Genomic DNA, 23,364 nt, shown 5'->3' with positions numbered 1-23,364 from the left:
AAATGAATTGTCTTAAAATTGAATTTTGCTTATTGAGGGTCTAATTTTTAGCATCATATCCACAAGGAAGTAGGTGAAATGAATTTTCTTTATGTCACTTATCACAATCCCAAGCGAGCTTTAGCTCCTCGAATTGAAGCCCACAACAGCAGCGCAACATCATGATACAAGGAGCATCGTTGCGTCACGTTTTTGGCCTGTCACTCGATTCTATCTAGCGTGGCATGTGCCAAGTCTTCGTGCCACGTCATCTACTATCATCCAATAATACTACAACTGAAGTACTTTATATTTTCTTATTTCTTTGCTTTTATTATTTTTAGATTAAAATTTAGGGAATTATTAATACTCAAGGATATTTATTTTCTCCCTATGCCTTTTATTATTGATTTAAGTCCGTTTACGTATTCAATCTAGCCGTAGTTTCTCTTAGGCAATTCATTGATTCCTCCATAGATTTTTCTTGAGTTTGTCACATTAATTCATAGAGGTATTTTATTTCATTTTTAATTATGCTTTCTTTATTAGACTAGCTTAGTTCGCGGACTGATTAGGATTTGATTTTGTATTACTAATTTGAAGTTTACATGTTTTTATTACCAAACACCTATAAATCATACATTTACTTTACATATTAGTATTTAATTTTGCTAAACATATTATTAGATATATCTCACCTCTAAAGAATTTGCTCACCCTTAAAAATCATATAAAAATTACCTCACCTTAAAATAATTTGTTAACTCCTAAATAATTTGCTCACCTCTAAAGAATTTTCTCACCTTTAATTTGCTCACCCTTAAAATTCATATACAATTACCCCTACTCGTAAAGAAATTATCGCATGGAGTTAACTTTTTTTTACTATATTGTCGTCGCCGAAGCTATAATATCGATGCAATACACAAGTTTAAATCAGTATATACATTATATAAAAATATTAGAAGTACTGTATTAATCATATGAGCATAAAAAAACGTATATATGCACTTTAGTAATGATTTGCAAAACAAAAATGTAATCATATGTGTTTCGGGATTTTTTAGATGTCCTGCAGGAGAGTTACAACACCAAGACTGACCTCTGGACGCATGTACCTGCAAAATAACGGAGACTCCTGTGGATGGGAGTTCCACCTCCGACGATCAAGTTAGAACGTGTTCGGAAGTAAAGATGCGGAAAGTAAAGGGGATCAGGCTCCTCTCGAAAGGGGAGTGATCATTCGACTATCTGAGACAGTCTCGAAATCCGAGCCTTAGCTCTCAAGTAGCACAATCAAAGCTGGAGTTAATGCCCAACAAGTAATGTACACATGTGTTTAATAATTTCTGAATAATGTTCTCAGAGGGAACATCTCCCTTTTTTAGGGTCTTTGAAATGCGGGCATTGGGCTTGCCTTGGTGTTTGGGCCGTAAAGGTCGCTTTTCCATTTGGCAATCCGTTTGCCACGTGTCGTGACCTGATTGGTCCACCATCTGCCTCTCGCGAGGTGACACGTGGCGGACTCTGATTGGTCCACGTGGACAACACGTGACAGAGCTCCATTGGTCCACGTGGCGGGAGAAAATCCCCTAATCATTTTCCCCTCACAGGGGTGACGTGGCATGCCACGTGGCTCCTGTGACAGGTGTCACGCTATGATTGGCTAAAGGTTTTTTACCTTTTTTTTTTTTACTATTTCTTGCAATTCACCCCCCTATAAATAGGGGATGTCTAAATCATTTGTTTGGACATTTCCAAAAATTCCAGAGAGAACTTTGTCTTTTTCTGAGAGAGAACGACTTCCGACTATACCAGACCACATGCATTTACAACCGTTGTAGATTTTCAAGCGCCTTCATCTTCACCGACTAAAGGTAACCGCTTGTTTCTTTTGCCTTTTTCGTACTTTCTCTTTGTTTTTCTTTTGAAAATGGTTTCCTAAAAGCACACGACACGGCCTAGGTTAGTGACCAGCCGGTTACCGGGGACGGCTGAATCTAGAACTTTTTGTGTCGAATGCCCCTTGCATGATCACACTTTGCGAACTGCCCCAAGTCCAACAGTCTATGTGTCTGTGTAGGACACCATGGCCAAAACTAAGAGAACGACAAGGGTGACAAATTCAGACGGCTCTTCCTTCTATGCACCTGTAAGCGAATTGTCTGACGTGCCGCCTGGTGCCCCAAGCACTCCTAGTGATTCCATTTTAGATGAATTAGGGGAGGAGGTTGAAAATGATATGCCGGGCTTTGTTGATCTAGCCCACCAGGCGGACACCAGGACCGAGAGCTCAGACGGCGACTCTAAGCCAAGTACTTCTAGCAAATTCTCAGATGAATCTGAGGAGAGGCACTCTCGGCTAGGGGCCGCGAGAGAGTCCCTCTCAGTAGAATTGGGAGCAGATTGGGCAGAGCCGTCTGCTACCCGCCGAGAGCAATTTTCCACCTACTACCATCATGTTCCCGCAGGCAAGTGGAAGATGATGGCCGATAAAATTGGAAGCTTCAGAGTAGACCATGTCATGGGACATGATTACATTCTATGTACGCCGGATGCTGAAGACGCCGTAGTCTATCCAGAGGGGTACAGCTACGGGGATGAGTGTTTTGGCTACTATGAGGCGGCTATTAAAGCCGGCCTTAGATTTCCTTTGCATCCGGTTGTGGAGAAGATCCTGGACGGGTACCAGCCGAGTGTCTGGCAACTGGACCCAACTCTTGGTTCAATATATTGGGCTATGTTGCCGGCTGCGAAATGCATCAAGTATAGCCCAGCTTCAAAGCATTCGCCCACATGCATTACCTTAGTCGGACCCCAAAAGCAAGCGGGACCGGCTGGTTTTAGTTGTCCAGCCATAAGGTCTATATGATGACTTTGGGGAAGGAGAGCAAGTGGAAATATTGGAGAAACACTTTCAACATCATCTCTTGCCTTGACAAAGTCAAAAACCAAAAATTCAACAGGTGGAACAGGAACCTACCTTTCATTACAGCCGGTTCGGAGGTTGCTGCCTGTTCCTCGCAAAGCAAAAGAAGAGATCCTTGACAGTGGACTCTTCAAAGTAGATATCGAGGCGAACCCCAAAACTGGGGCGAGGGAGTTCATTCCCTAAAGTTATATTCCCAACTATAACTGGTTATATGATGGGACATGTCTGGCCGCCTGTGGCCTTAGTGAAGAAATGCCGAGAGGTAGCTGAACGCCTGTTCAAGTGTCTTGTAAACTTGATTATTTTTGCGTCAAACTAATTACTTAATTTATCTTTTGCAGACAAAGCTATGGAAAAACTCTCGGCCTCAAAGAGATCTGTTGCCCAGTTTCGCTCGACCATCTTGGGCAAGCGGTCAACTGAAGAGTCGCCTGCTGCGCTGGCGCCCAAGGTGAACTTTCAACTGAACAAATCTCATTTTGATTTTCTGCCGCCTGCTTCTTACTTATTGTGGTTATTTTGCTAGGTAACTTATCAAAGCCTTCCTCCTCTTCCCAGCCAGATCCTAAAGTTAGGAAACAGACGGTTGGTGACATAACAACCCCTAGGAGAGCCAGGAAACATGTGGCCTCAAGGCCAGGGAGAAGCCAACCTCCTAAATCTCCAGCCGTCCCTGCAGGCAATTGGACGGAGAAGGAGAAGGAGAAGCAGGCAGCTGTTGAAGGTATCAAAGACTTGCTTTCTTTCCCTTACCCTTTGAGGGTTAAATTCAATCAGCAGTCGCCCAACACTTCTAAAAGCAGTTGGTCTATTGGCCGAATTTACACTAAGTACTTACAGGGTATTGATTGTGCAGATGTCTCTCAAAGGCCGGACCTTGTCCATCTGGCCAAGTCTATGCTGAAAGCCGTCTCCCTTGAAGACAGGGAGGCGGTCAGGGGAGTCGGCACCCTCAACCTGGATCCCATCCTCGCTTTTCTTGCTGAGGTATACTTTTAATAATTTTTCATTTCTTATTTATATAACTTTTGAGTCGCCTGTATCTGACGTCTGTTTTTGGCCGGGTCTAGTCTATACTGCGAGTACACGATCTTCGCAGGCCCATAAGTGAGAACACCAAAGAGGTGAAAGATGCGAAGGCTCGGGCTGCCTCTATTTCTAACAAAGCTATGTTCCAGATTGCCAAAAATGAACTTCTGGCTAATGACATACAGTATTATCAGGCGGTTGCCAACTTGCAGTGTAAAACGGACTTAGAGGAAACCAAGAAGAGGATCTCAGAGCTGGAGTCGTCCATTAAGAACCTCAAAGCTGAGCTCGGGCCTCTTAAAGAGGCGGACAAAGAAGTAGTGGCCTCTGCACTAGGGTGGACAAGCTCAAACTCCGCCTGCGGAACCAGGAGACCGAGCTTGCCAAAAAAATACCTCTCAAGGGCTAATGAAGAGAAGGAAGCCCTAGTCAAGGACACACGACTGCTGAAAGGAATGGTGTCCTTCTAACAAGTGTATTCTTCCGATAGAGGGTTCGGAATTATTACAGAGTTAATTCTTCAGTAAGTTCAAGTGATCGGAATGCCTAGGTGGAGGCCGCTTCCGATCAGTAATATCGAGGTACAATTGATATTACAGCTTGATCTTAACTAAACCCTTTGGGTCGAAACCAATCGAGTCACCGATCCGAGATGACGAATTAATCCAAAAGGATTTCATGAGTCGACAGAGTTTTACGAATACAGACGTCGAAAATTGAGCCTAGGGCGTCAAGACCAAGCGTCGCAAAATCACAAGCAACAAGTATGAGCGTAGCCGTAGCTAGGCTAGGCTAGCTCGTCGCAAGCCTAGGTGCACCATGTGTGTGCTAGGCACTATCGCAGCCTAGGCGCGGCCTGGCAGCCTATCGCAAGCAATAGGCGTACCAAGCGCACCTAGCAAGCCAACGCAGGCACCAGGCGCACCAGGGGCACCTAGCAACCCATCGCAGGCACCAGGTGCACCAGGCGCACCATCGCAGACACTGGGTGCTGCGTGCGTGGGTGCCTGGCATGGCAGCACCATCGCTGGCACCATGTGCTAGCATGGGTGCCTGCCTCGCATTGGCGCACCATGTGTGTGCTGGCTTGTGTGCTAGCCTTCGCATGGCAGCTCCAAGCATCGCACTATATGCGAGGGCCTGGGTGCCAGCATAGTGCTAGGCCACGCACAACAGCCCAGCATCACCACGCACCAAGACTGCTGTGTGATGCGTGGGCGTGCGTGTGGTGCGAGGCCAATGCACGCTGCGCATCATGCGTGGCTAGTGCGAGAGGTGCTGCTAAGGTGTGTGCGTGGTGTGCGAAGCTAAGTGGGGCCAGCATGCGTGGCTCGCTAGCAGCACGCATGCTGGGAGTGCGAGGCATGTGCGTGTGTTAAGGAGTACTAGGCAGCTAGGAGCGCGCAACAGCTAGCACTGGCAAGCACCAGCGCCTAGCACAACCTAGCACCAAGCATGCGAGGTTGCTGGGCAGGCACATGCTAGCTGGCTGGGCTGGCTGGCACATGCTAGCTGGCGTGCTAGCTTGCAGGAGCCCAGCACCCCTTGTGAGTGGCGGTTTAAGGAGAGGTGGGGACCAAAGCCACCAAGATTCCCTTGGGGAGCAAGGCAATGGTCCCCCCCATGGGATATGGTCCTCACCTAACCCATTTTCTCCTTTTGCCACTTGTTGGCTTGTGATTGATTTTGCATAATTATTTATTTTGGAATGAAATAAATTATTGCAATTGCACATGATCCCACATTGATCATGAAAAGGGGTTTCAAGTCCCCATTCTCTATAAATACCCACTTGGCTGGGATTTTGAGAATATAACCTTGAGTGGAATTAAAAAGGCAACTCTAAGAAAGAGTTAACCTATGATTCGTAAAACTCATAGTTATTTTGTCCGGGTCTTGACTAACCTTCAAGACTTAGGACGCTCGAGACGGGTCGAGGGTACGATCCGTCGGAGATCTCGTCTTTTCGGGATTTTGAAGTAAGAGCTCTTTGGGAGCGAAGCACGCATCAAAGCTTGTTTTTAATCTTGTTTGATTAAGTCTATTATGCTTGTTAATTGCTTTAATTAAGGGGTGGGTCTTGGTGGGTTTCCTTCCGCGTAGTGTCGGGTCACTACGAAACCCTACAACTGCAGCGCCATCATGAAGAGGACATGGGGGGTTCTCTTCCCAGAGACTAGTTATGAGAAGTGGGAGAATTAGTTTGCCACCTCCACCAAGGAATACAATGATCAAATCCTGAACCAAGCCCAAAAGGGCGAGGAAAAGGAGGAGGAGGAGTCAACTAATTCTACTTCTGGGAGTCGGACCAGGAAGTGGAGAAGGAGGGGGAGGTTGATGAAACATAACAGTGGCCGACAAGGGGCAAGACGGATGCGGCTGCTGATGCTGATGTACCCCCTCCGGCTGCTTAAGCTTCCCCCTTTTTAATCAACTTTTCTTCGGCTTGCGTGTCGTTTGTGTTGTATCATTACCCGACTAAGGGGTCAGGGTTTATTAACAATTTCAACTTTTTGTCGGTCTCATGGCCGACTGTTTATATGAAACATCTGGCAGTTTGTCGGATTTTTCAATTTTCACTTTGCTTTTGAATTTTTACATTTCATAATTTTGCCAAGTATAGATTGCCTTTTTGTATGAATGCTTTGAATATTTTTCAAAATGCCGACTGTTTAGGTATACCGATTGTTCTTTCCCCTGGTCGGCTGTGCGCCTGGTTTTCTAAGGTTGATGGATTGACTTGGAAATCTTTGATACTTTACATAGTATGGATGATTTTTAGGTCAATCAATCACTATGGTTATTGTCCCAAATAGTCAGACAGACGGCCATTGGATAGACGGTCATAAACTCAGCATGATCCGGCTCTCGGCCTGAATATAGTTCTTTAGACGAACCATCCTTTGCCACTAAGTTTTGTAGTTAGTTTATTTTATGATTGTAAAAAGTCCGCTTGTTTGGTACCTGGACAGATTAGGCGCCAAACTGGATGTTTTTAATCAAAGTAGCAACCGCCTGTTCGTTTACAGGCGGTAGATTTAATAGTTTTTGCTACCTAAATAGGAATAGTGGCCGACTGTCGTCTATTTATTAAAAGGACAGGCGGCTTCATTCGTACCTTTTAGGTTCCATTATAGGTTGGTTGAGTGACTATGAGTTAACCTTTGGGGTTAATCAATCTCCGTCACTTGAACTTGAGTGAATAGAAGAAATAGTCGGCTGTGGCCGCATGTTGTTTTTCCATTTGCTAAGTTAGACTTAGCTTATTACCCAAATAGCTGCCAAGTTTAGAACTCAGCTTATGCCGACTGTATTGTCCCACGGTTTTTGACTTAGATTTTAACTGTCTACCGCTTGTTTAAAGTAAGCGGTACGTTTATCTTCGTCTCATGTCAAACGACTGTGAGGTTGTCTTAGAGACATTCGGTAGGGCTGTTTGTTTTAGGTTTATAGAGCAATGTGCCACCCAAATAGGAGATGCTCTCTGCGACGAATTCACCCAGAGGAATGTCGCCGGACGTCTGCTCAAGTTTGGGACAGACGTATTAGTTTAATTTTATTAGGATCATCCGGCCATGGGCCTCAAGTTGATCATCCGGCCTTAGGCCTCAAGGTGATCATCCGGCCGTGGGCCTCAAGTTGATCATCCGGCCTGTGGCCTTATTAGGTTGTTCAGAAAAGAACATAGTTGCTTAAGTGTCTAAACTTAGCATTTTTACTCACGTGAAAGTAGGTGATTAAAAGAAATAAGGCCGACTGTGTATTGCACAGGCGGCTTGCCCCACTCACGAGACTTACAAAAAACTGAATAATAATTTGTAAATTTTATTAATATGCTTTAATGTACAAAATAATTTACAAATCTCAGAAGTAGTACTTTTTCAAGTTATCTACGTTCCAAGTTCTGGCTAGCAGCCTGCCGTCTGGTGTTTCCAGTCGGTAGGTGCTGCCTCAAACTTCCTCATATATTCAGTAGGGGCCATCCGAATTAGGAGTCAGCTTTCCTTGTTTGTTGGCCCTACCGCTTGCTTCCATTTTTCGTACTTTCAAGGGGCGCTTATACACTCTTTTATTGTAAGCTCTCGTCATTCTCAGACGGTAGATCTCATGACGCAAGGCCGCATTGCCATTGCGTTCTGGAAGTGAGTACAATGCTAGGCGCATGGCCTCCCTATTAGCCTCTTCGTCATAAAGCGTGACTCGAAGAGTCGACTCATAGTGCTCAATAGGCAGAACAGCCTCTAACCCATAAACCATGAGAAATGAAGTTTCACGAGTCGCCCCTTTTTTAGTCGTCCTGATGGCCCATAGAACATGTGGTAGCTCGTCAGCCCATAGGCCGCCAGCTCTTTCAATTATCTTTTTGATGTCATCAGAGATTAACTTATTGAAGGCTTCAACCTGGTCATTTGCTTAGGGGCGGTCGACTGATGCAAAACAGTGAGAGATCCCTTGGTCTCCCAACCAGTTCTTGAGAGCAGGCATCTCAAATTGAGGACCATTGTCAAAGACCATAGACATGGATACCCTATACCGGGTGATGAGATTACTCCTAATGAAGGAGATAACATCTTTTGTTTTAATGCCTTTGACTGCCTCCGCCTCTACCCATTTGGTGAAGTAGTCGACAGCAACCAAAGTATACCTCTTTCCGCCTGTAGTAGGCCTATACGGACCTAGAATGTCCATGCCCCATTTGGTGAATGGTACTGGGCTATGGATAGCCCTCAGGTCAGTGGCCGGACGATGGATGAGCTTGCCATACCTTATACACTTGTCACATTTTTTCACCATCTCCATGGCATCTACTTCTAGGGTTGGCCAGAAGTAGCCTTGTCGCCTGGCTCTCTTTGCCACGGTCCTGCCGCCTATGTGGGAAGCGCAAAAGCCCGAGTGCAAGTCTTCTAGGACCTCTCGACCCTTCTCTGGTGTGACACATTTCAAAAAAGGATGGAGATAGTCTTTCTTAAAAAGCTCTCCATTGTGGATTTCAAAATTGATCGCACGTTTTTTCATTGTGACCATCTCTGGGTAAGTATCCGGTAAGGTGCCGGCTGTTAAGTAAACCCAAATGCCATCCATCCAGGTTGAGCTTCGATCTAGGATCCTTATGGGTTCTTCTTCAATGCTCCTTTTTTCCATCACTTCCCAAAAAACTGATCTAGGTGTGTCACAAGAGGCGGATGATGCCAATTTGGAGAGAGCATCTGCCTGGTTATTCTCGGACCTGGGCACCTGACTTAGATGAAATTCCTCAAGCGTTCCAGCCTCTTCTTTGACCGCGTATAAATACTTGATCATAGCCGGATGCGTGGCTTCATAATCACCATGGTATTGGCTAACAATCAATTGTGAGTCAGAACAGGCGAAAACTTTCCTTGCCCCGGCCGCCTTACACATGCGGATGCCGGCTAGTAAGGCTTTATATTCTGCCTCGTTATTTGAGGCTTGGAACTTGAAACATATTGCATACTCATACTTGTCTCCTTCAGGAGACTGACATATGACGCCTGCACCACAACCGTTCAGGGTGGAGCTCCAGTCCACATATACCTTCCAAACCTGTTCAAGGTTTTTAGGATCAGCCAGCCTGGTCATTTCAACAATGAAGTCAGCAAACGCTTGTCCCTTCATTGCTTTCCTTGGCTCAAAAGTAATTTCAAGGCTTTGGATTTCAATCGCCCATTTGATCATACGGCCAGATGATTCCATGGTTGTCATTGGCCGCTTGATTGGCTCGTAAGTGTAGACCACGACAGGATGCGCCAAGAAGTAAGGCTTTAACTTCTTGACTGCCATGAAGAGGGCAAGTCCAAATTTTTCAACCATGGAGTACCTCAGCTCTACATTCCGTAGAACATGACTAATGAAGTAGAACGGGAGCTAGGTGCCGCCTCTTTCATCAAGGAGAACTGCACTAAGCGCATGGTCAGAGACGGCTAAGTACTATACAACACTTCTTTTGGCAAAGGACTGACCCGCCTTGGTAGAGAGTGCAAGTGTTCCTTCAACTTTTGGAAAGCCGCCTCTACATCCACCCCCCATTCAAACATAGTCTTCTTCTTAATTGCTTGGAAGAAATAGAGGCACTTGTCGCCTGACCGACTGAGGAATCTCCCCAATGCCGCCAGACAACCTGTTAATTTTTTAACTTCTTTTACAGTACGGGGCGACTGCATGTCTATGACCACCTGTATTTTTTCCGGGTTGGCCTCTATCCCCCTTTAATCAATCAGAAATCCAAGGAACTTCCAAGACTCAACACCAAAAACACATTTCTTGGGATTGAGCATGACCTGGTGCCGCCTGAGTGTGGCAAATGTTTCTCGGAGGTCTGTAAGATGGTCCGTTTGTAGTTTGGATTTGACTATCATATCATCAATGTACGCCTCCACATTCTTTCCAATTTGATTGACGAAGGTTGTATTATTCATTCTCTGGAATGTAGCAGGCGCATTCTTCAAACTAAACGGTATCACAGTGTAACAGAATAACCTCTGATCAGTGAAGAATGCTGTCTTTTCTTGATCTTTCTTCCACATAGGTATCTGGTGAAATCCTGAATAGGCATCCATAAAGCTCTTCAAGGCATGACCGGCTGTAGAGTCGACCAGACTATCGATCTTTGGGAGAGGATAGCTATCCTTCGGACATGCCTTATTCTAGTCTGTGTAGTCAACACACATGCGCCAGGTTCCATTCGGCTTCTTTACAAGCACAATATTGGCAACCCAATCAGGGAAATATCATTGCCGAATGATCCCAGCATCTAACAATTTTTTCACCTCGGCGGCTGCCGCCTGGCTTCTTTTCTCACCATGGTTCCTCTTCTTTTGCCTTACCAGCTTCTTTTTAGGATCCACAGCAAGCTTGTGGACGGCTAGATCTGGGCTGATGCCTCGCATCTTGTCCACCTAAAAGGCAAAGATGTCTTTGAATTCTTTTAACAAGTTATGCAAGTATGCACCAAGTTTAGCAAAAGCAACCGTCCCCACCTTGACAGTTCATTCAGGAAGAGAGTCATCCAGAACGATGTTCATGTACTCACCAGCCGGCTGGGGACAAAGTTTACCCGGCCTTTCACCGGTCAATGATTGCTATTGCTTGTCTTTTTTCTCGTCCACCATTTGGTTGGCCTTTCTCTTCTTTCCAGCTGTTGTGGCAGCAGGCGCGGCTTCCTTGATTTGCTCAAGGTTAGTAGTTTCTCCATTAGGACGGGCTGCGACCACAGTGGGTTTGACATAAGAGAGATAACACTCTTTGGCCATCTTTTAGTCTCCCCGTAGGGAGCCGACTGTTCCATCATCCCTCTCAAACTTGAGGAGCATAAGAGAAGGAATGATAACAGCCTTGGATTCATTCAGGGTAGGACGCCCCAAAATCGTGTTATAGGCTGTCAACTCTTCAACAACTAAGAACCGCACCACCATGTGGCGTCCCTCCCCTTTTTTGCCCAGACGAATAGGTAGGTCTATTCGACCTACCGGATGTACCACACCATCTCCAAATCCCACTAAGGGATGAGAGACCTGGTGCATGTTCTTGGGCTTGTACCTGAGCTTGGCCAGGCACTTGTGACTAATGAGATCAGACGAGCTCCCAGTATCAATGAGGATTCAGCCAACTCTTTGGTTGGCCACTTTGCATTCGATGACAATAGGGTCATCATGCGGCCTCCTTACTTTGCCCCTGTCATCCTTAGTAACTACAACTTCAGGGAAGGAGTCCTTGGACGCCTGCCCCTCATCGACCGAGTTGACGTCAAGCCGTCTAATGTAGTTCTTGTTACCCCGAATTGTTGGGCCGCCTCCAGCAAAGCCGCCTGCTATTGTATAGATCGGAGTTTCATTAGTGTCCGAACTATTAGCAGAGTGAGGCTTCTTCTTAGACGACTGCCCAGGGTTAGTTTGTAGGGTAACCTTGGACCTTAAAATATAAGACTTGAGAACTCCTTTATCACCCAAACGGTCCAACAGCCGCTTGAGACTAAAGCATTCGTTGGTGTCATGGCCAATGTCCTCAAGGTAGTGGCAATATTTATTTTTGTTCCGATTTTTGGCGGAACCTTTCATAGCAGCCGACTTGTCAATGGAGACCCGATCCTTAATTTCCATGAGGATGGAGTGACAGTCTTTATTGAATTCATACTTTGGGGAGTATGTTTTTGTTTCTCTCCTTTTCTTCTAAGACGGCTGTTCAGAAGTATCAGCCACCCAAACTTCTGTTCTTTTCTTTTCTTTCTTAGCAGGCTGTAATGGACGATTCTCTTTTTTGTCAGACCTCTTTGAGTTTGACTATTTACTGATGCTGCAGAGTTCGTTCGCCTGTATATAGGCGTCCACCTCCATCAGTGCTTCTTGAAGGGTAGCAACCCTCTTCCTGACAAGATCGAACTTGAAGGTTGACCCGTCCTTAAGACCTTTGAAAAAGTCTGTATAGGCCACCTCATCAGACTGTCCTTGAATCTGAATTTTCATCAGATTGAACCGCCTAATATATGAGCGTAGCCCTTCCTTGCACTAGTTGAAAAAATGAAATAGGCACCACACTTTTCGCACCAGTTCTTGAAAACCGGTGGGAAAAGAAATGGGCGGGATTGGGATAAAAACTTTTGGCACCGGTTCCTAATAAACCGGTGTGAAATCATCTTTTTCGCACCGGTTTGAACCGGTGCTAATTAAAAAAGAAAAAAAAAGGGAGAAATGGATTTCGCACCGGTTCAGACCAAATAGGTGCGAAATAGTGATTTAGCACCAGTTCAAACCGGTGCGAAATTAAAAAAATCGGCCTGCCCTTCTTCATTCTCTTTCCCGTTCTTTTTCCATTTCCATTCTCTCTCCTCATATGCTCTCCTCTCTCTCCTCAACCAAACCTTCAGCCGCACCCGCAGCTGCAACCACTGCCGCTCACAGAGTCTCTCTCCCCTTTTCTTTTCGTGCTCTCTCCTCTAGCCTCCTTTTACCCTATCAATTGTTTTCTAGGGTTTATCGCCCTTGTTATACCTCTAAATCTAAATCTCATATCCAATCACCTCTCTCTAATTTCTAGGGTTTCGAATTACACTGATGCTGCAATAATTGGAGGCTGAAGTTGGTGGTGATTAAATTGATGTTGTTGAACACAAAGAGGCAAACTAATATCAGCAGGCTACACTTCTTCTTTCTTGAGGTTTCTTCATCTTGCTCGATCTTTCACTCTATGTTACTCTCCTAATTAAAGTACTTTTGATTTTTTAATTTCTGTAATTCCGATCAATTTCTGTCGTTTACTATGATATTAGGGTTTATTACTCTTATCTGAGTTTTCATTTCATTTTTTATCGGCAAATTTCTGAAGCATGCATATCATTTTATTTGTTATTCATATCATTTTTTATAATCTTGAAGTTGATTGACGGAAATGATTGATCTGGGTGTTTAAGAGTACATAAATGATCAAACTGCCAAAATCTAGTAGGAAGAGAGAGAAAATGGAGAGAGATTGAAGTTTCAAGAGATAGAGAGGAAACCAAAATTAAGAGTAAGCAAAATAACAAAAAAAGAGTATGGAGTGAAAAATTGGAACTTAGAAACTATCATCATCATCGTGGTCGTCATCGCATCTTTCGCCATAGAAATTCTAGCAAAGTTACAATTTTTTTTTTTTTTTTTGGTGACGTAACAGAGCTACAAATTTATCACAACTTCTATTGAAAATTTCTCTAAAGGCCCATTTAAGTGACAAGACTTTTTTTAACAATATAAGAAGTTCGTTTAAGTAATAAGACTATTTAAAAATTTAAGAAGCCTCTTTAATAAATAAAAATTAAGAAGCCCATTTAAGTTCAAAACAGAACAAAAATTTTAATAGTCTGAATAAGGCCGGGCTGGGCCCTACAGTCCATGACCCGGACCAGCCCATTTCAGTTTAGGAATGGACCTAGCCCGGCCTGGTTCATTTAATCAAAGCCCGACCAAGCCTGTATCTGGCCCGTTGAACAACTCTGGGTGTAACCTTCACGGGTCAATCATTGTTGCCTATCGTTGTTCCTTATCCATGGTTATCTTAAATGATTCGTGAACGGTTCACAAGTTCCTCAAAAACTTGTTGGCGGCTCCCTACTTTTCTTTGTCCCTAATCGTATATGTCAATTCCCATTTCCTATGATTGCCAAGCATATTCACACATGCTTAAGTAGGCGCGCTTCAATCGACGCCTACAGTTTGGCGACTTCACTTGGGAGGATTCTTGGTTATTTTATCGATTGAGTGATCAATATTTAATTGAGATGAGTGGATGAGACTTGAAAGATTCTTAAATTGTATTCCTGCAATTTAATTGGCATTGTCACATATTCATATGCATTTTAGCTTACCTATTTTGCCACAATAGTACGTGATCTACGTATGTGGCTAGCCCGGGGGATTTAAGCTCTATCAACCAGTAAATGCTCGTGGCAATAAGGGTTCATCTGAGTTTTTAAATCCACCTAAACCATGGAGTCGAGTTCAATTTCATCACAAACTCGCGGAGCCGCCCGTTGGCATACACCCTCAAAGGAGACTGCCTTGCTAACGCGTCCAAACTCTTAACCATAGTACCCTTTTGACACCTAAATAAGCTTCACCATAGTCGAACATAGAACTAGACTCATCCACTTTCCTCCACATCACTTCCTACTATCTCCATCCTTTTACCCATCCTCTTTTTTAAATATTTCCAACATCAATGAGTATCATTTCCCATTTTCTCTCTCCTATTTACATATACCCCACCATATATTCCCTCTCTTATTAATACACTTAATTATTATTAAAGTATGTAAGATGTTAATTATTTTTATTATTGTTATTATTAAATGAACATAAAACACGTCAATCATTCTTTATCACATTAGCACATTAATATAAAAAAATTAGTAAAAAGATGAAATAAATAAATTAAAACACATGAATTAAAAACATGAAATACATAGATGAAAATAAGCAACGAAAATAACATACATAATTAAAAATTATTGAAATGCTAATTTTCAACCGAGCTCCTAGACCTTGCTCATAAATGCCTAACCAAGTCGTTCTTTAATGGCACATGAACTTGTCTATCGTGAATCTCCCCTCTTGAAGCTATCAATCTACCAAAATTATCAGGATCATAATACCCGGGAGTTACGGTAAATATTGTTGCATTTTTTGCTAAGGATGACTGACCCTAGCATATTGTCAGGTTGTTACTACTTCCTGCGTGTACTGGGGTTTCAAAACTCTACTTTTCTATGCGCACTTGTCCTCCTCGTCTTTTTGAAGCGGCCTAGATTTCTTTTGATATGGCCCTTCGAGTTTCTTCAGAGCGAATTGTAACTGCTTTGGGGCAAGGTTTTGGTGATTGGCAATGGCGACTTGCCACCTTACCTTTTTCTTATGGTGGATTGGGTGTCTATTCAGCGGGTGATGTTCGGCACTATGCTTTCCTTGCGTCACGTTTGCAGTCTTCTGGTCTTCAGGCTACGCTTGGTCCAGGATCAGCCTTCGATGGTGTTCTTGGTCTTTTTAATAGGACTGTGGAGACTGACCTTATGCGTAACCCTAGTGAGATCGTTGCCCCCAAACTCATGAAGAAATTGGCAGATATATATTTCACAAAGGTCACTGCATCTATCGAATCCACTTTCTCCTTATCCCCGCATCAGGTTGCCTTATGAAAATCCCAACAGGAGGATCTCACTTCTTGCTGGTTGCGAGCGGTCCAATATTAGGTTTGGGTCAGACTATGAATGGTAAGACTTACTATTGTGTTCTTTGCTACCGATTAGGTGTTCCCTTGTTCTCCGTTTCGGCACCGTATTCTGCTTGCTCTAGGGTTTTTGATGGGGATATTTATGGGGATCATGCAGTGTCCTGTGCTAGAATGGTGGGTATTAAACATCGGCACAACGTTGTTCGTGATACCTTTGTTGATATTTGTTTTCGCTCTGAGATTTCTGCAAGAAAGGAGGTTAACGTTAAGTTGACTGGAGGGAACGATGGGGCTCTTTGACCAGTGGATGTGTTGCTTTATTCCTGGGATAAAGGCCTTAATGTATGTATTGACTTGACGGGTCTTCTCCTTTGACGCAATCTGGGTTGTCTGACTTCGTTCCTGGACGTGTTGTGTCGGTTGCGGCTCAGCGGAAGCGAGACAAGTATGGGGCGCGTTGCAGGGCTATAGGCTATGGTTTTCTTCCTTTCTCCATTCCTTCTTTGGGAGAATTAGAGAAGGATGTTGTTGCATTGCTGAAGCGGGTTCAGGCGTTCGCAAGAACTCAAGATATAGGTGCTCGTGCTGCTGCTCACATCTTCAGCAAGATCGGGTTCACTATAGCTAGAGGAGTGGGGGCCTAGATTGTGTCTCGGTTCCCCACTAATTTCTTGTAAATTGTTTGACTTTGTTGGGTTTTGATAATAATAACAGTAATAATAACAGTAACAATAACAGTAATAATAACAGTAGTAGTAGTAATAATAATAATAATAATAATAATAATAATAACAGTAATAATGACAGTAATAACAGTAATAATAATAGTAATAACAGTAATAATAACAGTAATAATAATAATAATTATAATAATAATAATAATAATAATAATAATAATAATAATAATAATAATAATAATAATAATAATAATTGCTCAAAGTAAAGGGTCTCTCTCGAATTCTAAGAGAGAATCTGCAATGTATAATTGCTCGGTTTTGGGTGTTAGGTGTCTGACTTTCTCTGATGTAGAGTTAATGTGTATTGAATATTGCTGAATAGAATGTTCCTAGGGGGGAAACATCTCCTTTTTATAGGGTGTTGGAAAACGTGACCAATACTAGGTTTTGGTAAACCTAGGGCTTATTAGGCTTTGCCTGGAACTTTTGGCCGTAAGAAGCCACTTGCTCAGTTAGCAATTATGCCTGCCACGTGTCGTGACCTGATTGGTCCACCTTGGACCTCTCACAAGGTGACACGTGGCGAACTTTGATTGGTTCACGTGGATGACATGTGGCAAAATATCATTGGTCCACATGGCGGGGAAAAATCCCATAATCATTTTCCCCTCAAAGGGGTGACGTGGCATGCCACGTGGCGCCTATAACAGGTGTCACGCCATGATTGAAGGACGGTTTTTTTTTGGTGACCCTTGAAATTCCCCGCTATAAATAGGGAGTGTCCAAATCATTTGGACATTCTAAAAACTTATAAGACAGGACTTTGGACGACTGTTCTAACTCTATGGACTACTGGCGCTTGTTTTTACAGACCGCATGTTCCTAGTACGCCTGCTTCTTCAGCTGTTAAATTTTTCAAGGGTTCCAAGACTTCTCTACTTCTAAGGTAACCGCCTGTTTCCTTTTTCACTTTCTCTTTGTTTTTTCTGTTTTCAAAAATGGTAGCCCAAAAGCACTCGGCACGGCCTTGGTTAGTGATCAGCCGGTCACCGGGGATGCCTGAATCTAGAACTACGAGTGCAGCCTGCCCCATGCAAGACCATTCTTCGCGAACTGCCCAGAGTCCAACTGTCTATGTGTCTGTGCAGGACACCATGGCCAGAACAAAGAGAACGGCCAGGATTACAAATTCAGACGGCTCCTCATTTTACGCGCCCATAAGAGAGATCTCGGACGTGCCGCCTGGCGTCCCTAGTACCCTAAGTGATTCCATTTTGGTAGAATCAGGGGAGGAGGTTCAGAATGAACCTCTCGTTAGTGAACCTCTCATCATTAATCTGTCCGGGCAGGTGACTGCCTTGACCGAGAGCTCGGATGACGACTCTGAGCCGAGCACCTCCAGTCGGCACTCTGACAACTCAGAGGAGAAGCACTCTCGGCTACATACAGCGAGAGAGAGCCATGAGGTGGAGAAAGGGGATAGATTGGCAGAGCCGGCTGCCACCCAAAGGGAAATGTACACTCCCTATTTCTGCCATGTTCCCAAAGGCAGGCGCAAGGCCATGTCTGAAAAAATAGGGAGCTTTAGGGCTGACCATGTGATGGGACATGGTTACGTTCTAACTGTGCCGGATGCCGAGTATATGGTAGTCTGGCCAGAGTCGTCCAGCTATAGGGACGAGTGTTTTGGCTGCTATAAGGCGGCCATCAAAGCTGGCTTAAGATTTCCTCTACATCCGGCTGTAGAGAGGATTTTGGATGTTTACTAGCTGGGTCTCTGGCAACTGGCCCCAAACTCATGGTTCAACATCTTGGGCTATGTTTTCGCTGCGAGATGTATGGGGTAGAGCCAAGCTTTGAAGCTTTTGCTCACATGAATTACCTCAGCCGGACCCCCAAAACAAGCGATACCGGCTGGTATCAGATTTCTAGTCACAAAGGCTTCATGATGACCATGGGGAAGGAGAACAAGTGGAAGGATTGGAGGAACACCTTCTACATAGTCTCTAACCCTGAAAAGGTCAAAAACAGAAAGTACAACAGGTGGAATAGGGATCCACCTTACCTAACAGGCGGCTCTGATCTGCCGCCTGTTCCACAGCAAGCAAGAGAAGAGATCCTGGATAGAGGGCTCTTCAAAGTGTACATACAAGAGAACCCCTAAACTGGGGTGAGGGAGTTTGTCCCACAAAATTACATCTCAAAGTATAAATAGTTATACGATGGGAAGTACCTGGTCGCCTGCGGCCTTAGCGAGGAGATGCCGAGAGGTAGAGGAACGACTGTTTAGCATGTCTTAATAGACTTGGTTAATTTTTGTGTCTAACCATCTGATTAATCTCTTGCAGATAAAGCTATGGAAAAGATCTCGGCCTCCAAAAAGATAGCCACCCAACTCCGCGCAGCCATTCTTGGCAAGCGGTCTACAGAGGAGTTGCCTGCCAAACAGGCGCCTAGGGTGAGCTTCTTCACTTTAGCACAATTTCCCTTCTTTTTTATTTGGCAATCATTTTTTGTCACCTGTTTTTGATTCATTGTCCTGTTGCAGAGCGACACTGTCAGACCCTCCTCCTCAAGTCAACCGGACCCCAAACGTCAAAAACAAACGGCTGGGGAAGTGCCGACATCTGGCGGTGCCAGGAGACAGACGGCTGGAAGGCAAGGTAGGACTCCCCAAAGTGGGGCGAGGACTCCGGCCACCCCTGGGAGCAGCCGGGCCCCAAGAGAAAAGGAGGCGGCCATAGGTATAACTTGCGCAAATTTTCGAAGTTTGATCATACTACCGACTTCTCTGATTTCAGACGGCTGGCTTTATCTTTTAATGCCACGCACTAATCACTTTTCTTGGCAGACGCCCCTCAAGAACCAGACCTGGTCTAGATGGACAAGGCCATGCTGAAGGCCATCCCTGCTGAGGACAAGGACTCTATTAAGGGAGTCGGCACCCTTAACCTTGAAGCCATCCTTGCTCAAGGGCTCTCCTCGCCGAGGTAAACTTAGTAAAAAGTTCTCTATTTTCATTTTAAACGTTTTCCAGCTCGCCTGTAACTGACGACTGTTTTTTGGCCGACTGTAGTCTATGCTGAGAGTATATGGTCTCCGCAAGCCCATCATCGAGAAGAACAAAGAGGTAAAAGTTGCAAAGGCCATGGCCGCCTCTGATTCTGAAAAAGCTATGTTCCAGATAGTTCAAAATGAGATTCTGACAACTGACAAACTATATTACCAGGCGAACGCCACTTTGCAGGTGAAGAATGATTTAGAGGCGGCCAGGAAAAAGATCCTAAAGCTGGAGAAGTCCGTAACGGACCTCAAGGCTGAACTTGGTCCTCTAAAGGAGGCGGACAAAGAGGCCGAGGGACTCCGCAACCGGGTGAACAAGCTCAAGGGCCGCTTGCAGAATCAAGAGGCTGACCTCACCTAGAAACTTAACCAAAAAGCTGATGAAGAGAAGATGGCCGTAGTTCAGGACATGATGGAAGACAAAAACGTCATCATGAAGATGACTTGGGTGGCCCTCTTCCCTGATACCAGCTATGAAAAGTGGGGGAGCCAATTCGCCGTCTATACTGATCAATACAACAAGAAGATCATGGGGCAGACAGATGGTGATGAGGAGGCGGATGAGGAGGTGTCTGACTCTACTTCCAGGGAGTCGGATGGTGATGAGGAGCCGCCGCAGGAGGAGGCAAACACCGATACAGAACAGGCGCCAGTTGATGATCCAAATCAAGCGGCTGCCAACACTGAAGGTCCTCCTCCAGCTGCTTAAATTCAATTTTTATGTCAAATTTCTTCGGCCTGCGTGCCGTTTGTTTTGTATCTTTACCCGACCAAGGGGTCGGGGTTCATATACAATTTTTTAATTTCAACATTTCCAGTCGGTCATCTGGCCGACTGGTTATATTAATCATTCGGTTGTTTTTGTCGTTTTTCAAAGGTTTTGAATTTTTACTTTTTATGAATTTTGCTAAGTGTATGTAGCTTGCTTCTTGTTTTCATGAATGCATTATATACCGACTGTTCTTGCCCCTGGGCGACTAGCGCTTGGTTTTCAAAAGTGTGTTGATTGACTTAGAACTTTTGATACTTTTTCAGTATTACTAATTCTAGGTCAATCAATCAATATGATGATTGCCCCAAACCAGGCGGACAGTCGGCCATTGCCCAGGCGAACACCTAGCATAATTCGGCTCTCGACCTCAATAAAGTTGTTAACGAACCTTGGCTTTTGTACTTAATTTATTTTATCGATTACAAGTAGTCCGTCTGTTTAGTGCTTGTATAGAACAGACGCTAATCTGGACGTTTTTAATCAAGGCAGCTTCATGGTGCTTAGCAAAATTTGGAACAATGGTCGAAGGCCGTCTGTTTTCCAAAAAACAGGCGGCTTGGTTCGCACCGTTTACGTTCCATCTTAAGTTTTCCAGTGACCATGACTTAACCCTTGATATTAATCATTCCGCTATTTTGATTTGAGCGCGTAGGAAAAACAGGCGGCTTTTGCCGCATGGTTCCTTATATGAACTGCAATGTACTAAGTTAGGTACTTAGTTTATTTTGTTGGATGTTAACTTCATAGAAGCAGGCGTCAAACGGGACGTCCAACCGAAGTAGATACGCCTGTTGGGTTACAGGCGGTAGTTTTAGTGAATCTAGTAAGAATATTGGTCGAGTACCCCTGTTCGCCAAAAAACAGGCGGTCCTCTCATACCTTTTAGGTTCCGTACTAGGTTAAGAGAGTGACTATGAGTTAACCTTAGAGTTACCCAGTCTTCGTCACTTTGGTTTGAGTAGTAGAGGAATCAGGCGGCGTATGCCGGCTGAACCCCTTTATTCGCCAAGTTTTTCTTGGCTATTAACTCAAAGGGTGCCGACTGCATTTATCCCAAGTAATGACAGGCGGTTTCTGACTCAAATTTGAATTGTCTACCGCTTGTTTGGAGACGGTAAGTTTATCTTTGTCTCTAGTTTAAAAAGCTACGAGGTTGTCAAGTGGACACTCAGTTGGGCCGTTTGTTTTAGGTTTATAGAGCAATGTGCCACCCAAACGGGAGATGCTCTCTGCGACGAATTCACCCGGATGGATGTCGTCGGACGCCTGCTCAGGTTTTAGGACAGACGTATTAGTTTTAGTTTAAAAAAAAATCGTTCGGCCATGGGCCTTAGGTTGATCATCCGGACTATGGCCTCATTAGGTTGTCCAGAAAAGAACAAATTTCTAAGTAAAGAAATGTGGCCGATTGTGCTCTGCACAGGCGACTTGTCCCACTGAGGAGACTTGTACAATAATTGAAATAAATTACAAACTTTAATGATATGTTTACAAATAATTTAAAAATCTCAGAAGTAGTACTTTTTTAAGTTGTCTACATTCCAAGTTCTGCTAGCTGCCTGCCGTCTGGTGTTTCCAGTTAGTAGGTGCCGCCTCGTACTTACTCATAGATTCGATATGGGTCATCCCAGTTAGGAGTCAGCTTTCCATGTTCATTGGCCCTACCGACTGCTTCCATCTTTCATAGCACAAAATCCCCTACTTTTAGGGACCGCTTGTGCACTCTTTTGTTGTAAGCTCTCGTCATTCTCAGACGATAGATCTCATGGCGCAGGGCCGCATTGCCCCTGCATTCTAGAAGTGAATCCAATGCTAGCCGCATGGCTTCCCAGTTGGCCTCTTCGTCTTAAAGCATGACTCGAAGAGTTGGCTCACAGTGCTCAATGGGCAGAACAGCCTCTGCCCCATAAACCATGAGAAAGGGAGTTTCACCAGTCGCCCCTTTTTCAGTCGTCCTGATGGCCCACAGAACATGCGGTAGCTCGTCAGCCCATAGGCCGCCGACTCTTTCAATTTTCTTTTTGATGCCATCAGAGATTAACTTGTTGAATGCTTCAACCTGGCCGTTTGCTTGGGGGTGGCCGACTGATGCAAAACAATGAGAGATCCCTTGGTCTCCCAACCAGTTCTTGAGAGCAGGCGTCTTGAATTGAGGTCTATTGTCAAAAACCATAGACATGGGTACCCCATACCGAGTGATGATATTTCTCCAAATGAAGAAGATGACATCTTTGGTTTTGATGCCTTTGACTGCCTCTGCCTCTACCCACTTGGTGAAATAGTCGACTGCTACCAAAATATATCTCCGTCCGCCTGCAGCAGGCGTATAGGGATTTAGAATGTCCATGCCCCATTTGGCGAATGGTACTGGGCTATGAATAGCCGTCAGTTCAGTGGCCGGACGATGGATGAGCTTGACAAACCTTTGACACTTGTCACATTTTTTAACGATCTCCATGGCACCTGCTTCTAGGGTAGGCCAGAAGTAGCCTTGCCGCCTGCCTCTTTTTGCTAAGGTTCTGCCGTCTATATGGGAGGCACAGAACCCTGAATGTAAATCTTCGAGGACCTCTCCGCCCTTCTCTTGGGTGACACACTTCAAAAGAGGTTGTAAATAATCCTTCTTGAAAAGTTCCCCTTTGTGAATCTCAAAGTTAGACGCACGCTTTTTCATTACAATCATCTCTGGGTAAGTATCCGGCAGGGTACCGTCTGTCAAGTATGCCCGAATGCCATCCATCCAGGTTGAGCTTCGATCAAGGACTCCAATAGGTTCCTTCTCAATGCTCCTTTTCTCCATCACTTCCCAGAAAACAAATCTTGGTATATCACAGGAGGCGGATGATGCCAATTTGGAGGGGCATCCGCCTGGTTATTCTCGGACCTGGGCACTTGACTTAGGTGAAATTCTTCAAGTGTCCCGACCTCTTCCTTGGCCGCCTGTAGATACTTGATCATAGCCGGATGTGTGGCTTCATAATCACCATGATATTGGCTAACGATCAGTTGTGAGTCAGAACAGGCGTCCACTTTCTTTGCCCCGACCGCCTTGCACATATGGATGTCGGCTAGTAGGGCTTCATATCCTGCCTCATTGTTTGAGGCTTGGAACTTGAAACGCAGTGCATACTCATACTTGTCTCCCTCAGGAGGAGACTGACATATGACGCCTGCACCACACCCATTCATTGTGGAGC

Source organism: Chenopodium quinoa, unplaced genomic scaffold (assembly GCF_001683475.1).
Source record: "Chenopodium quinoa cultivar QQ74 unplaced genomic scaffold, ASM168347v1, whole genome shotgun sequence".
In the NCBI taxonomy this organism is placed as follows: domain Eukaryota; kingdom Viridiplantae; phylum Streptophyta; class Magnoliopsida; order Caryophyllales; family Amaranthaceae; genus Chenopodium; species Chenopodium quinoa.
This window is presented reverse-complemented; position numbering follows the sequence as displayed.